This window comes from Phalacrocorax aristotelis, chromosome Z (assembly GCF_949628215.1).
Source record: "Phalacrocorax aristotelis chromosome Z, bGulAri2.1, whole genome shotgun sequence".
NCBI classification, from domain to species: domain Eukaryota; kingdom Metazoa; phylum Chordata; class Aves; order Suliformes; family Phalacrocoracidae; genus Phalacrocorax; species Phalacrocorax aristotelis.
Genome location: NC_134311.1, coordinates 10,453,131 through 10,469,140, shown reverse-complemented (window position 1 = coordinate 10,469,140; position 16,010 = coordinate 10,453,131).

The following is a 16,010-nucleotide window of genomic DNA, read 5'->3' as shown; positions in this document are numbered from 1 at the left end:
CTTAACTGTCTCAGAATGCATGTGTGTTGTCTTCAGTTAATTTCATTTGGCTTTTTGGTGAACTTGTGATTTATTTGAGCACAGAGAAGCAAAAGCAGGTAATGAGAGAAAGACAGTTGGCAAAACCTAGATGTGCTGTCTTGTTCTTTGTAAAGTCATAGGCTAGTGGAACTGTAAAAATAAGTTTTAATCCTGCTATACTTAGATCTTTAAGGCACTGAATACCTCACTTTGCCTGGTCTGGAAACAAAAAAAAGCTTATCTGCAAGGACATTTGCTTCCTAGTCCTACTGTGCAACCCTGTGGATCCGGACCGATACCAAAAGTTGTTCCTTATTGTTTGCCTCTCCTCTTTCATGTCAAGGATCATTTCCTAGTTCTACAGTCTGCCTAAGCTTTGGTGAGGCTTGCAAAATCCCATGTGACATGAATAAAGAAAAATCAGTCCTTAATATTGAAGAAAAATGTCCAATACAGTAATAGTTGATTGATAGGACAAATGTTTCTAGACCTGTATCTATCTTTTTTTACTGGTACTCCCAACACTTGTGGTTTTGTCACCCACAGACGTGATTCCTTGCTGACTGCGTACGCTTGCGTGGCTCCCATGTATTTCTGCGGAGCACTGAACAGTAAAAGGCTACTTCATGCAGAAGTCATGCCTTCGTAAGGCATAACTTAGGAGAGCTGAATGTAAATCAGGTTTAATTAGAAATGTGTTTCGTATGCCACCAGAAGAGCTGATACAGTCAAATGTACGAAGTCCATTCGGTGACGTTGCAGAATGCTACTTTTGCAGTTGATTGGCAGCAAAGAAATCCTGCTAGAAGTAATGGTAAACTAGAACGTAGCTCTCTTCTACTGGCTGCTTTCTGGAGGCATATGGCATTTATTTCTGAACTGAGCTTTGTTTTCCTATTGGTTTTTCAGGTCACCTTTAAAAGTTCATTTTCTTGTGTGTTGAACTGTCAAATGTTATTACTTCAAGGTCTGTATCAAGAAGTTGCATATGCTAACTTTAATGTGTAGTGTGACAAAGATGAAACAGGTTTATTATGCATATGAAAGAGATTAGTAATTACAGCCCAATTAAATTTGAAATTAAAAGAGAAGGATTCTAAGAAAATTAAATTAAGCTGTTTACAAAAATAAAATAAAATATATGTATATCATAAGAGAGACTGCACGTGATTGATTACACAAGTGCTAATTAATTTTTAAGATATTGTACTATTACTCCTTATGTTAAAAACAGCTCAGCTAAATGATGTGGTTCCTGCATTGATTTGTAGTATTTAAAATACTACAAAATCCAGTGTATTTAAAATATTTGTTATACAACTGTTTTGTTGTTCACTTATAAATAGCTCTTTGATTTTTTTCATTGAAAAAAACCCCAATATTTCATATGGAAGAAGAGGCAGTTTGTATGTAAAATGCAGTTATGAATTATTTATGAAAACTTAAAATAATTTTACTGGTTTTTGATCAGCCACTTCGGAAAAAAAATTATACTCTGGGTGTTGGTCACCATGAGGAAAAAGATCCTGATTATATTCTGGACTGCAACAGAAGTATTTTCTAATGAATTTTGGTTGTCCGTATAGGTGAAGCACAGTGCTTTTTTGAGGAGGAGGGTTGATTGTGTTTGTATTAGGTAAATAAAAAGGCGTGACTCTCCAGAGAGCCAAAAGTATCTATTATTTCTGATTAGAGCCTTTGATGTTATTTTTATGGTGATTTCATAGAGAATAATAATTAGACTTCAAGATGCCACTTTTGAGAGACAAATCACAGGCATTTCCTCAGAAAAGAATTAGTTCTGTTTGTAACACTCTTTTCATTACAGTACTTGCTCTCAGAAAAGTATTTTGCCTAAGAGACTTAGTGCCTTGCATAACCTTGTTTTGAGCTATGTTATAACATATGTTCTTTGCTGCCTGAAATTATTGTAATTATCAATCGCAGTGAATGGGAGTTTTGATGGCTGACTTCAGGTTGCTTCTAAGTAGACATAAAGGTAGCATGTAGGGAATCAAATGATCTGAGTACATGCTTTAAGATGCTGCTCTTCTACCCCAACAGAGTTGAAATGCCACATAAAAGATGAGCAGTGTGGCACTGCACTGTGAATGCCAACGACCGGGCAGCTGGATAGCAGCGTTCTCCTGCAGCATGGTCTGTATTTGAGGGAGCACGGTTTCACAAACAGCAGCCACCGCGGGGGACCCCTGTAACGGGACAAAACATCTCTTCAGCATCTGATTCCTTAAACAGTCAGAGCTTACAGATCATAAATGGTTGCTTCGTTATTACTATTATTTTTAAAATATTAGTCTACAAAAGCGCTTGTCTTAAGTTACTTTGTTTTCATCTGTGGATAAAGCATGTCAAGGGTTTTCTAAAAAAGCAGCAACTGAAAAAAGGTTTTGTGCTCTTGAATGCTTAGTAAGTTATATGGCATTTTATATGCCCATCTTAAGATTATTAGCACTGATTTAGCTTTATGAGATCACTGACGCTGGTAAATGTGCCCTTTTCACAGAAGATAATTGAAGATTAATTGTGAAATAGACCCTTTAGTCAGGAAGGGAGGTGTGGTTGTTAATTGATGCAGAAACCTGATGAACAACAGCATAACTTTAGGAGCACAGATACCAAATTAAAAACTGATTATGAAGTCCTGCAATTTAGTCGCAATAATATAAACCTTCATATTTATTGCTAAGTCAATCTGCAATGCATGGAGAGAAAAAAATGTTTGCTCACCTTATTTATGGTCAAATTTAAGTGCTAAACTGCTGGATTTTTTTTTTTTTTTGTCAAGTCTTCAAGTCTCATGTTTCACTGGCCTTTCTTAGCATTAATATTAAAATATGCAAATAGAATATATAGACGATGAAGAAAAATCTGAGGCTTGTAAAAGGTTTAGCCACATACCAGTTAATCAAACTGACTCTGTAGTCAGATAGGGAAAGATATCAAAAGCATAAATATAAGTATTGCATGTTTATTAAATAGTAGAGCCCAAGTAGTCATCTCTTAAAAAAAACAACCCTCATGTTCATTCAGTGCATCATCACTTTCTTGAGCAAATGGGCAAATGTAATCTTTTTTCATGGGATCTGTCTTGAATAATGTGGTTTAGCCCCAGTCAGCAACCAAGCACCACGCAGCCGCTTGCTTGATCGCTCCCCCCTGCTGGGATGAGGAAGAGAATCGGAAGAGTAAAAGTGAGGTAACTCGTGGTTTGAGATAAAGACTGTTTAATAGGTAAAGCAAAAGCTGCGCGCGGAAGCAAAGCAAAACAAGGAATTCATTCAGCCATGGTGCTCAGCCATCCCCAGGAAAGCAGGGCTCCATCATGCGTAACGGTTACTTGGGAAGACAAATGCCATCACTCCCAATGTCCCCCCTTCCTTCGTCTTCCCCACCTTTATATACTGAGCATGACGTCATGTGGTATGGGATACCCCACTGGTCAGTCGGGGTCAGGTGTCCCGGCTGTGCCCCCTCCCAGCCCATGCTCAGGTTCCACACTATCCAATACAACCTCATTAACCTCCACCCCCTCCTTTCCGTCCTTTGATAAAATACACAGATATCATTTAGTCCACGGCTTTGGGCTCCATCTGTTCTTGTGGTCACTCAGGACAGGAGAGGTGGTGTGTTGCGTGGAGTTACTGGGCACCACAGCCAGCTCAGGTCGGGTCACTGCTGCACTTGCACTGCTGCTTGAAAGGCTTGTCCTCCATTGGTTCGGGTGGTTCCTGCTGTGGTAATTCCCATAAAATGCAACTTAAATCATAGGTTACAACAATTTAAAGATGGAACCATTACAATCTCCACTCCTGGCCCCTTTGGGGGGTCAGACCCAAAACTGAATTTTTGTCTTTTGTATCTAATAGCTCTGCAAAGTTCTAGATGAACATCTTGCACCATGAATTGTCAAATCTGTAATCTTGCATCCTATCTTCCATTTTCAGACTCCAATCAGTCTTAACTTCACTTACAAAATCTCAGCTTTACTTCCCTGGAATGCTGTGTGCAGTTCTGCATGTCTGTATTGAAGACACATCTATTGGGAGTACAACAAATGCACACAAAGACTTCTAATGTCACCAGAGGGACAGAGGATACAAGGCATGACTAGAAATGCTTATTTAGTCTAAACATGTTGAAACTTGCCTGTAAAGAGTACTGGGAAAGACATTTAAGCTGAATATGAATACTGGTGAGGAATTTTACTTGTTCCCAGGTTGCCTCCTTGTCTCCTTCCTCCCGTACCACTGTTATGCAGTGAGTTTACATGGGCATGTAGAGAACCACATCAGGAAGCTCATTCGAGCAGGGAATCCTGCCTGTTTGCTCCTCCCAACCCGGACCAGCATCCTGATCGAATTTGCTGTACTGGCACAACAGAATGAGTAATGAAAATCTTATTGCTGAAAATGTCACTGGATTATTTTACACAAGTGATACCTCAAGTTATTCTGTTCCTTGAGATATGAGGCATCAGAATTAAGGTCCATGATTTAATTCCATTTTATTGAAGTGTTGCAGATCTTCACTCAAAAATGATAGCTGAACCACACCAAATGTAAACTATTTTAGCTATTCGCCAATCTACATACTTCTGATTATTAGTATGGTTTTTTTTAAGCAAACCATGTGTTCCCATGTGTAACCTGGTTACCATGTGTAGCCTGGTTAAACTTAGTGTCTCATAACTAAAGAAATTAAACTTTTGAACTGTATTCACACTAGGGGGCTGTGTTGCTTTAACAATGTCTGTTTCAAAGAGCTATATACTAAGAGCAGAACCCAAACTGTATAAACAAGTAGTAAGCTCTGCCTTCCCCTACATAAAATAGGGGATGGGAGCTGAATACTAAAGGAGAATGACTTGCAATTTAGACAAATATAAGGTAGGATCAAGGAAATGTTGTTACATGTTTACTTAGATGAAATGTTGAAGTTTAAGGATGCAGAGATGCTCTCATTTTCTTGAGGTGAGTAGAAAGGCTGAGACCAGCACCCTGGTTACTTCAGTCCTAATGTGGCACTTCAGACCTAGGATGCATAACCCAGTTTGCCAGGACTGTGGACAAGTAGGTTGCTCTTCGTCAAGATTTAGCAACCATAGCATTTTCTGCTCCATGAGGGCAAATTTTTGTACACTTGATATGCCAGTGCTTCTGCTTTAGTGTCCTATTTCTTTGGCTGCACCAGTTCCTGTATCACTACAGGTTGTAGGATTGCTTTGTTACAAATACAGGCACTCCTTAAACTGTCTTTCTAGGAAGCCATCTGCTCTATATCCCAAGCAAAATTAAGATTAATTGTTTGATATCTTCTCCAGCTTGCTTTCCAGGCCTCATCAGGACATTGATGTAGAGGTATACTGAAACTCAAGTGGATGCAGTATTGGCAAATTAACTGAAGGGACCTCCTGCCATTTTAAAGACAGGTAATGTCTTTTATATCTTCAATTTCTACTAACCCTCGGTGGATCTAAGCAACTCTATTAATGGAGCACTGTCTTGTTTAACTGTGTAAAAAATGGAATTTTAAAGAAATAGGTTTCTTCTGGAATTTATCTTTGTACTAAAACACCATAGAGCTATTAATATTGTTCCCAGGAAGCTAAAATAAGTAGCATCTACATAGCAGATGCCCTATTTAGACAATCCAAGTTCCCTTTAAATTCATGCGCATATTCTTTCATATTTTGTGGGCACCTCTGAAAACTAGAACCCACTAATAGAAAGAGTTAGCTATTAGGTTTTAGGTGGAATTTGTGCCATTCAAATACATCTCTTCTTGCCAAGCTTTGGTGTCAGGTCACATAATATTAAAGCTTCATCAGTTGTTTCATTAGCTAATGTGCATATTCTTTTAAAAAATACAACAGTTGTATCTGCTTTGCAGGAGAGCCCATTGCAACAATTTCTGTGTTTTCATTTTTTTAAGAGTATGCCTTTATACATGTCTTGGCATGATGATGTTTATCATCAGTAAATTACTCATTTTGTGAAATAAACTGATACAGGAATTAGTAGATCATGGGTTTACTAAATCTGCTGCTGGTAAATCTTGGTCCTGTAGCAAGAATAATGAGGCTTTGCAGGCGTCTATGTCTGTTTGCAGGCTAGGGTCATTCTAGCCTGGTAAATCCTTTTCCTGGCACTTTTGTTACATTGAGATGTTTTAATAAAAATATTGTCTTTCTGAGTTACTAAGATTTTTATTGTCTCATGAAAAGTATGACATGCCAAAGATGTGAATGACCAAAACACTTTTTAGTGGATCAGTTTCTGAAAATATATTACTTCACTGCCACAGCCCTGAATTTCCAGTGAGATTTGTATTGGGAAACCAAGTCATAAACAACAGTGGGGCAGAACAGGGAGCCACTGGGCCCCCGGTTGTGCTTTCACTTGCTGCAGAAAAGGTAATGTTGTCAGTATTGTTCACTAAATGTCAACAGGCCAAAGGGAATGAACCTAACTGAAGAGAGAGCTGAGGTCAAGGAATGGCAGTTCCTAAAGCTGTTGGGGTATAATACACGTTTGTCATTGGAAACTGGAATCAGGGTCAGGAATCAGCAGTCAATGTTTGATATGGTTGACTTGTAAACCTTGTTAGAATTGCAATTCAGACTGTAACTTTAATGTTGGAAAAGGGTCTTGGGTAGAGGAACTTTAATTTATTGTTACTTTAGCAATGATATGTATTAAGCAATTCTCCAAATGCCAAATTTTCTATGTACCAGTAGATTTTATATTTATGTTGTTTATTTTATGTTTTATATTTACATTTCTAAGGAAAGCTTTCCATGTTAATTGTACCGTTAAGCAAAGAATGGTGAACCCTCTTATGAGGAACAAAAATTCTGTTATCTACCTGTATCATGTCTTAAAGGACATGGATGCAGAAGGAAAGGCAGTACTGAAATGTGAGGGGTTTTGTACATTTTTTATTATATTGTCAGAAAGCATGTGCATTTACTGTTAATGTTATAAAAGACATACATGCCCATATGTAAAAATTAGGAGTTTACATTCCTTATTCCTTTGTATGCAAAAGGGAGAAAATGTTTGCTGTTTGCAACTCCCTGTGTTTTTATTGATAAAATGTTGTAATTAACACTTTGTCTCACTACTTCATTGTACTTTTATAATGTCCTTTCTCTCTGCTAACTTTTATCTTTAGCTACTGAAGAAGATTAATAATCCCCATACCTTAGCTGCAGAAATTTAATAAACAAAGCTTAATTAAAACAAGAGAAGCACAATAAACCCAAAGGGTTCTGCTTTAGTGCTGCAGATTCTTGTCATTTTTCTTGTTTGTTGTGTGTTTTTAAAAATTAGGGTGGGGGGAGGGATGGAGGAGAACTTCAGGTTTTTATATTTAATTGAACTAACAGCATGTGCTGGTAAGTAATAAATAACAGCGACACAGAGTGACTAAATAAATTGGTTTCCTCAAGCAATGATTCATTTGCTGTCTTTCATTGCCATTCAGGTTAAGAGACAGCTTCTTTTTGTCAGCCTACAGGAGAAATATTTGATAGTGTAACAACCTCCTTTCCATTCCAGCCACAGCAGCCTTTTCAATGCATTGAATTAATATAAATAAAAATGCAGCAATTAAACAAAACTTGGGCTCCTCATTGACTTACAAAAAAAAATCCTTACAGAATCCGTTATCAAGAAAGCATCTTCAAGTGATTCTGTGCACTTTGCAGGAAGGAAACACTGCTGATAGGCAAGGTTCTTGTACTTTTGCAGAAAAAGGATTGTTGGTATTGAATCATGGATAAAGTCCCTGATCTTAGTAGGCTTCTGCTAGGCTCTCATCACTCAAGAATAGGATAAATACAGACGAAGTTCTTGCAAAAATTCTTTGCTGTCAGACCTATATCCACTCATGAAAGAGATTGCTCAGTTCTTTGAGTGTGCACCATGTGGAATAATTTCTATTAGCTTAGTGTATTGTATGGTTTACAAACCTTACATGAGGTCATTGCTACAGAGACGGGAAAACAAGAAATTAAAGAGAAAAATGAAAAATCAGCTTTTTTGACCTTCCCATCACATAGTCCAACAACAGGATGACAGAGGGATCCTGCCAGATCCCTGCCAGATCCCCTTGGAGGGATAGAGCCAGAGTAACTTGCACGTACAATTCAGACTGAAGAAATCACTGCATTCATTGTACTGATACTCTGCTCATTTCTTTAACTGTATATCTTTTGGGATTTGGGGTCGGAAGAGCCTAGCTGATCAAAAGACCATTTTCCATTGAGGATCATGGGGGCAACTGAGGGACTATGCTTACAGAGGAGATGGTGGCAGTTCAAGAGTTGCTCATGAACCTGGCTCCTTGTTGCACGGCTCTTTGTCAGGAACTTTAGTCTGACCATCTGCACGGCATGGCACGCAACGGTTGTGGTACTGCATGGCATCCACAACAGCTCAGCCTCTGGCCCACTAGGTATCCATGCAGCACTTAAGAAACGGGAAGTATTAATGAAAAGTTGAGAATTAAAACGTACTAAGTTTTTTAGATATAATGAATCGTACCACTTGGCTGCTTAAGTGTTATGAAAGACATTTTCAATTCCTGGAAGGCATCCTCAAACTTTTTCATGCCAGAAACCACCCCTACTAGGAATTCGTTTTTCTGGATCAGCTCTACATTTTCCCTTGTCAGAGCTATTTTCTCCACTTGCTTACCATACTAACACTTCCTAACATAAGTAAAGCAATGTCCAATATAGGCTCTAATAGAAAGAGAAATGTTTGCTAGTTATTTTCTATGTATTTTTAAAGAGTGAATCTGATTTGATCAGGAAGTACACTCCTGATTACACTGAAAACTCACTGTTTGTAATACATTCTTAATGCCGCTATGGTATTAGGGCAGGTGCTGACTGTAGCTTCTGCTTCTAACTCAGCACCAGACCTGCATGCAGTATTGAAATTCCTCATTAATAAGGCCATTTCTCCTAAGCACCTGTGCTTTATACCTACAAATTTAGTTAGTGGATTTTCAGCTATTTATTGCCCTCTTCTGTTATGTTTGTACTACTTAGAAATAAATATTAACCATATACAGGCTGTTATCTGTCTCTGCCATTTATCTAACCTTCTGATTCACCTTTCCATCCAGTTGTCACAGAACTGTAAAACACAGTTCTCCCTGCACAGCATTGGTTTAAGCCCAGGACACAATAAAGGACTGCTCTGCATGTGCATCCAGAGTTGGGTATGCTGCTGTTATGCCTTGACAACAACCGTAAATTGTACTCCTCTAATGCTACTGGCCAATGGCAATGCAAGTGGCATAATACCTTCTCAAGGCAGAAAGATGGTTCCTAACCCACATAAATTTCCTTCTTTTTATGTGCCACAAAGTTATAGACCTATGGCCTGATTTGCTGCTGATGTGTTTTTGTTAACCCTGCAGAGCTATCACAAGAAAGCCAGAATGAATTGAATAAGTACAAGTTTCTCTTTTTTTCAGTTTTCCATATGTTAGCTTATAGTTGTCACCTCTGCAACTCCATACTTTTGTTTCCTTTGGACCTAGGTTTCTTTCCCTCCATAGGCTCTCTTCCTGCACTTTCTTTTTTGCATCTTCTCAGTCAAAGGCAGATATGCATCTTTCATTTTTTTGGTCAGAAAAAACTCTACCTTGTATTGTTACTTTTTGAAAAAAGAAATGTTATTTAATGCTCAATGTTCCTAGAGTAAAAAGCCAAAATGCCAGCTATAATTGAGCCTACTTACATTCTGTTGAAACTAGAGGATTTCCACAAATTAAATACTTATGTTCATTTTTTGAAAAAGTCGATGTTTTTTCTTTCTGAGACTTATTTTGTCTCAGTCATTGGATCTTGTTATACCTTCTCCTGGCAGGCTGAAGAGCCCTCTGTTATCATCTCTGTGCTACCTAAGTGGTACTTAAGGACAGTGAACAATGCATCCACTAACCTGCTTCTAATGAGGTAAAAAGATTGAGATCCTTAAAATCTTCCTCTGCACTGCACCTTTTACAGTTACTTAATTCATCCTTAATTAGGTCTTCCAGGAATCCTCTCCAGTATTCTGATGTCCTCCTTGAATTGAGAACATTGGATCACCATAAGATACTTCAGGCCAGCAGGGACCTTGGGTGGTCTCCACTCAAAACCCCTGCCCAGAGCAGGCTCAGCCGTGGGGTCAGACCAAGGCTCAGGGCTTTGTCCTGTGAGGATGGAAACCCTCCAAGGAAGATGATGGCACCTACCACCTCCCTCTGCTTGTCCCCACTGCCCAGCTGTCCTTGTGGGGGAAAAGCTTTCCCTTACCTCCAGGGTCTCTGGCCCTGCTCAGCTTACTGCCCACCAGGACTGAGGGCCTTCTGCCCAAAGCTGCCCCTGGCCCCACCAGCATCGCTCTGCCTGCCGGGACATGTCTGGAATGTTCCTGCCCCAAGCGCATGGGGGTCCTGTTGGACCCTTCTTCCCACTGATCCCAGTCCCTCTGGGAGAGACATAAGGACTAGAAAGATATTTTATTATCATCAAATTTCTTGCCAACTAGAGAGTACATCTCCTTTCTCTACTCCTTGATAATTTCTTGTTTGTACTACCCAGGCACCTCCTCCTGCAGCAGTGTCCCACATTATGAATTACAGCTGTCCTGGGTGTGGGATCCCAAGGGTCTTTTATTAGCTCTTTGATCTTACTTTTGGATGCCCTTGGTGAAAAAATTCACTCTACCTAATTTCAGCCTCTTCATTTAGAATGAATGAATCTTATTGAACTGCCCTGTGGAGCAGGGCAATCCTATGATCTCCTTTACTGGGGTGGGCAACTGAGGCATAGAGATTTGAAGCTCAGTCCACAAAGACACTCAAGCATTGCCATGCTGACTACCTTTTTCAGCTGCTGCTCTTAAATAGGCTTAAGGTTCCCATCTTACTCTTTGTTTTCCCATATGGGAATCAGGCATCAGGCATTCTCTTCACTGTTCCTTGCATAAGCTCTTGCTCTGCTCTCAGCCTAGTGTTTGGTAGTGGTAGAGGTACCTCCTTCATATCTATGGAAGAAAACTGACATGCTGCTATGGGAAATCTCTGATAATCTCTAGAACTTCTTGGTTCAGCACATTAATTTTGGTCCTGCAGACTTACCTCCAAGGCTAGAGCTGTTGTGCAGTTACAGTAAACACTAATGAGGTTTTCATAAAGAAAGAACTCGTGCACCTTCACAGGGCAGTTGTCTCTGCACTCATGTTCAAATTAGGTTTTATTCTTTACTTTTCCTCCATCTGTTTATCATGTCTCCTTGCTCCTGTCTCTCTGGTTTTAGGTTGTGGCTCAAGTCTCCCTCTGAAGCTTTCTGCTACCAGTGTTTTGTTCTCTTGGACCACCCTATAGGCCTTCTCAAATAAGTAGAAATTTCTTTTTTGTCTTAAAAAGTACAGCCCATTCTTGGGCTAATCCTGAGGCTTATATGGAGAAAAACAACTACAAATAGCATCCTCATCTGCCAGACGCTTTTCCTGACCCTGTGCCTTTCATATCCTTTCTCTCTTCCTTCTCTGATTGTGAAGAACAGCCTAGTTTTAATGAGCTCAATCTTTCCCTCAGTTAATGAGAACAGAAAGGATTTGTGTGGTTCACAGCCAACAAGTGTTTTATTGGCAGCAACTAGAGGTTGTTAAAATACTTTTTGGTCTGTGGGGAAAAAAAGTATTGAACAGGTGCTTTATATATATGTTATGTAAAGAAAGAGGGGGCATATATTATTTTATACAGAGAATTGGTTGATTTTGTGACCTAGGTTATTAACTCCAATGAAGTTGGTAATCCGATTTCTTGGTGTTTCAATATAACGTCCTTAAAAAAAAAACCTGACAAAATCCAATATGCATTTACCTTTAGAAAAATATACTTATGTAAGTTCTTAGGGCAACAGAGCTTTTCTCATAATTGAGCATAGAGAGTTTTTCTGCAGTAGGTATCTGACTCAACAGTGTTCAAAACGTGTTTCAGTACCCAGATGGTGCAAAGTTTCAAGCTAAGAGAAAAGCGGATCATGAAGTGCAAAAGTAATGAATAACATTAAAAATCTCTTCATTGTTAAAGTGTCTACATTACTTCTAGTAAAGAATGGAAAAGTGAGGGGGAGTGTTTACAGCAGCTCGGCACCCTTCTTTTTGAAGAACTACATGCTCCACACTGGTGTCTTAGTATTATGTCACCCCACTGTAGCATGTCCTCTTATTCAATATAAGGCCAAATATTTCCAAATGACTAGCCTGTCATTCTCCATCCTGTATGTATAACATACATTTATAGATTATGAAATAAAAATAAAATAATTGCCTGAACAGTGTTGTGTCTGTTTATACTGTATGATGCTCTGACTCAATATTTCCTTTTCATTTGATGTACTTTTGTTATTGAAAATATTTATTTTGCTAACACTGCTAATGAATGCACTGCTGTTGTATCTGGATACGATTTCCAGGGGCCATCTGCAAAGAATGAGGAATAGCTTTCTAAATAGTTCATTAGATTTCCTAAATTTGGATGCTAGTCATACTGCAAAATTTGAGTGATTTCTTTTGTCAAGTTTTAGGCCTGCTGTTATTGCAGGGCTGCAAGTTTTTCTGAGTCAGAAATGCAGCAAAACTGTTGTCTTGTGAAGGTTTTACCATGTATAATAGGCTGCTTCCATGAGAATAAAGAAAAGTAAAAGCACTCTGCTATTATTTCCTGTGAGTGCGTGTATGTGCAACATGTATCTTATGTATAAATAAGAAGCCTCTCCTTTTTTTACCAGCAGATGGAGGTAACAAAGGCCTCCCTGGAAAACAATATGAGGGCCTGGATGGCTGAGGTCTCTGCACAGAAATTCTTGGAAGAAAAATCACAGGTAAAACACGACAAGTATTGAGGAAATCGGAGGCTGTCAACATTTTCCTCAACTAAATGTTTTCATTCCATGAAAAACCACTGACAGTGTACAAAAAGGCTGAATGGACTCATTCAGTGAGTGTGCCTGAACAAAAGGCTTTTTAGGAAATAGGGTTTTCTTCTGAATCCCTGCATTTTGGTCAGGGAGTCAGTGGGCATTGTCAGTTCCACGCCAAATTCTGCTTTTTCCTAGATGCTTGATAGGAGTCTCTCTCTAGCTGTAGTAGTGGGGTAAGAAAGGAGAAAAGAAAATGTAGCCCATTTTTTACATGTATCATTTCTGTAACATACCAAGTTGTTAAACTCTGGGTAAAGTTCCTGAAGTAATTTCTTGCTAGAGTGACCTGAGTGATAAAGGCCACAAAGTCACTTTTGTGAAAACTCTGAGGTCATTGAGGTCTTTGGAAAATGATATGCCTGGCCAGCACAAGCCAGCTGTGAGCACAGGCTGCACATTAGGCATCTCTGAGTCACTCTTGGCAAGGGCAGCGGAACACAGGATTTAGGCAATACGCAGTGTGTAGCTGGAAAACCTGTGTGTAGTTTGACTGAGAGCCCATCCCAGCTTTGCAGCTCTGTCCCTGAAGGACTTTATTACACTGTTGCAGGATGGACTGAATGACTCTGCAGGCTCTATTTGTAGGGATGCTCCTTAAGCATTAACAGGCAAAACCAAGTTGTATTTTTAGCAGAAGTATTGCTGGAAATAGCATATAAACAAGTACAGGAGAAAGACAAAAACCGTTCAAAATGTTTTGCTTCTGATATCGTTTTCTCAAATGAATTGACTTCAAAAACCAATGCTGAGTCTGTGTCTGACACTGAGTCCCCTCACTGGGCCTGATCCTGACCCCTACCCACTGGTTGATGTCCTGGCCCAGCCCCTCCCATCACTGTCCCCAGGGAGGTGCCCGATGCCCAGGGCTGGGCTGCCCCAGCTGCTCCCCCGCTGCCCTACTCCCTGGTGGGGTGGTGGGATGGTCTTGGCTCTCAGGTCCTGCTCTGCCATCCCTAGGGAAGCCCCCAGTGTTCCTGTCTCCAGCAGCCCCTGGCTCCTGCAACACCCTGGCAAAGGTGTTTTTTTGACTTTGGCTTTATTTTCCTTTAGCTTCATTTTCCTTCTTCAGTGACTTCTGGCTGGCCTGTACGATCATGTGGTGTTTATTGATGCCCAAGCCTAAGAGGCATATTGTCTCCAGGGGAAAGCAAATAATTACATATTAACATGAACAGGAATCAACAAACTGTTTTGTGCCCATCACAGTCGTTTAAGAAATGTCCAGCTTCCTCTTCCCATCTCCTTATACACCAAGAGAAATAATTGTTGAGAGCGGGATCCGAAACCCAGAGAAGCCAAATGCTGCCTTCTCACCGATAAGTCTGACCTCAGTCCACCCATGACTAGATTAATTGAGGTGGCTACTCAGGTCTTTGCAGCCCAGGAAAGCCTGTGACCCTGGGTGCACTGCCCTGCAGAAATATGGTGTATAAGGAGCTTTGTACTAAATGGGTCTCTTGGGATAATGGCTTAATTCTCTTACTTTTATCAAGCCATTTTTCTAATCTCTTGAAAGACTTGACTTTTTTCCACTTTAAATGGTGTTTGAAGCTCCTCTACATTTAGTATAATTTGCAGCTTTCACAAACGTGATATTTATTCCCTCTAAAAACCTGTACAAAGGGGACTTTAAATAAAACCAAGCCTGACACATTTCCTTTTCCCTGAATATCTGTACGCCTTTGAAAATTTACACCACTGCCTTTCACTTTTGACTCTGCCATTCAGTCTCTGTAAAAGTTTGTCTTTTATTCAAACAAATTTGAGTGAGTTTTGAGATAAGTTTTCATAAAAATGCTGAAAGCTGTACCAGCATCCAAATATGGATAATCTAGTCCCATGATCCCTTTATCCCCTAATCTTAGAATTCAAATAACAGGAAAAAACTCTTCTGTTTTTTTGATTGTATTTGATCTTTAAATCCTCTCACTGGTGCTGGAACCAAGGAGACACAGGTTTGAACCTCTGTGCAAGTGCAGCCTTTTGCTTTCTGAAAGCAGAGCAAAACCAGTGTCCCTCGTCTGAAGAACGACTAACACAAGCAAATAAAAAGTTCTAGAAATCCCCTAGTTCAGCACTACCTACAAGTGTTTTGCACACAAAAGCCTCTATCCTGTGAATCAAGACCTTGCTTTTTAACCATCAGTTCTTGAAGTCTTGGAACTTTCTGCAAAATTTCTTTTTCCATTGATCAGATTTATATGTATGAGATAGTGATTGGCAAGACAGCTTTTTATCCTGGAAAAGCAGCATGACACTTGTTAGCTTTTCTGTCCAGGAGTGAAAAAGGAGTGAAAGTGAGCTCAAGCATGATGAATCAAGATTTCCAAAATCTTGAAAATGACATTCTCCAAAATACTTGAAAATATGTTTTTTAAACATGAAGTTCTTTTTATTTGTTTTCTGCTCTTTTAGCCTTGAGCTGACATCTTCAATCTTTTCTCCACAGCTGGGAAGGCAAAAAGCTTGCTTTTGAAATATGAACACAAAACAAGAATTTCCCTGTGTCACATGGCTCTGAGGGTAGAATGTTTACAAAAAACATATTTTGTGGTATTTGTGATAAAATCACTCATATTCCAGCAATCTTGGCAGTTAATTCCCTTAGTGCCCAGACTTGTGTATCACTATAATTACACTGTTACTCTGTACTGAAAATCATCTGGGCAGATAAAATCAGTAAAGATTCAGGAGAGAGGCACTCCAGGCAGCGGTTTGTCCATCTGGCTCTTACCACTGCTTTGAAGGCCTTATCTATCTTTTCTTTTTCCTTCTCATGCTTTTCGTGGTTTCTACTTGCTGAAGGTGCATTTTTCAGAGAGGCAAGTATTTCTACTACTTTCACCTCTGGATTAGTTGGACTGCCTGTGCACTTGTACGAAATATGCACTTAAGAGCTTGACACTGTATATTGCGGTTCCAGGACAATAATGTCTCAGTTCAGATTTCAAGCCACCTTTACTCTTAATTCTGTCAA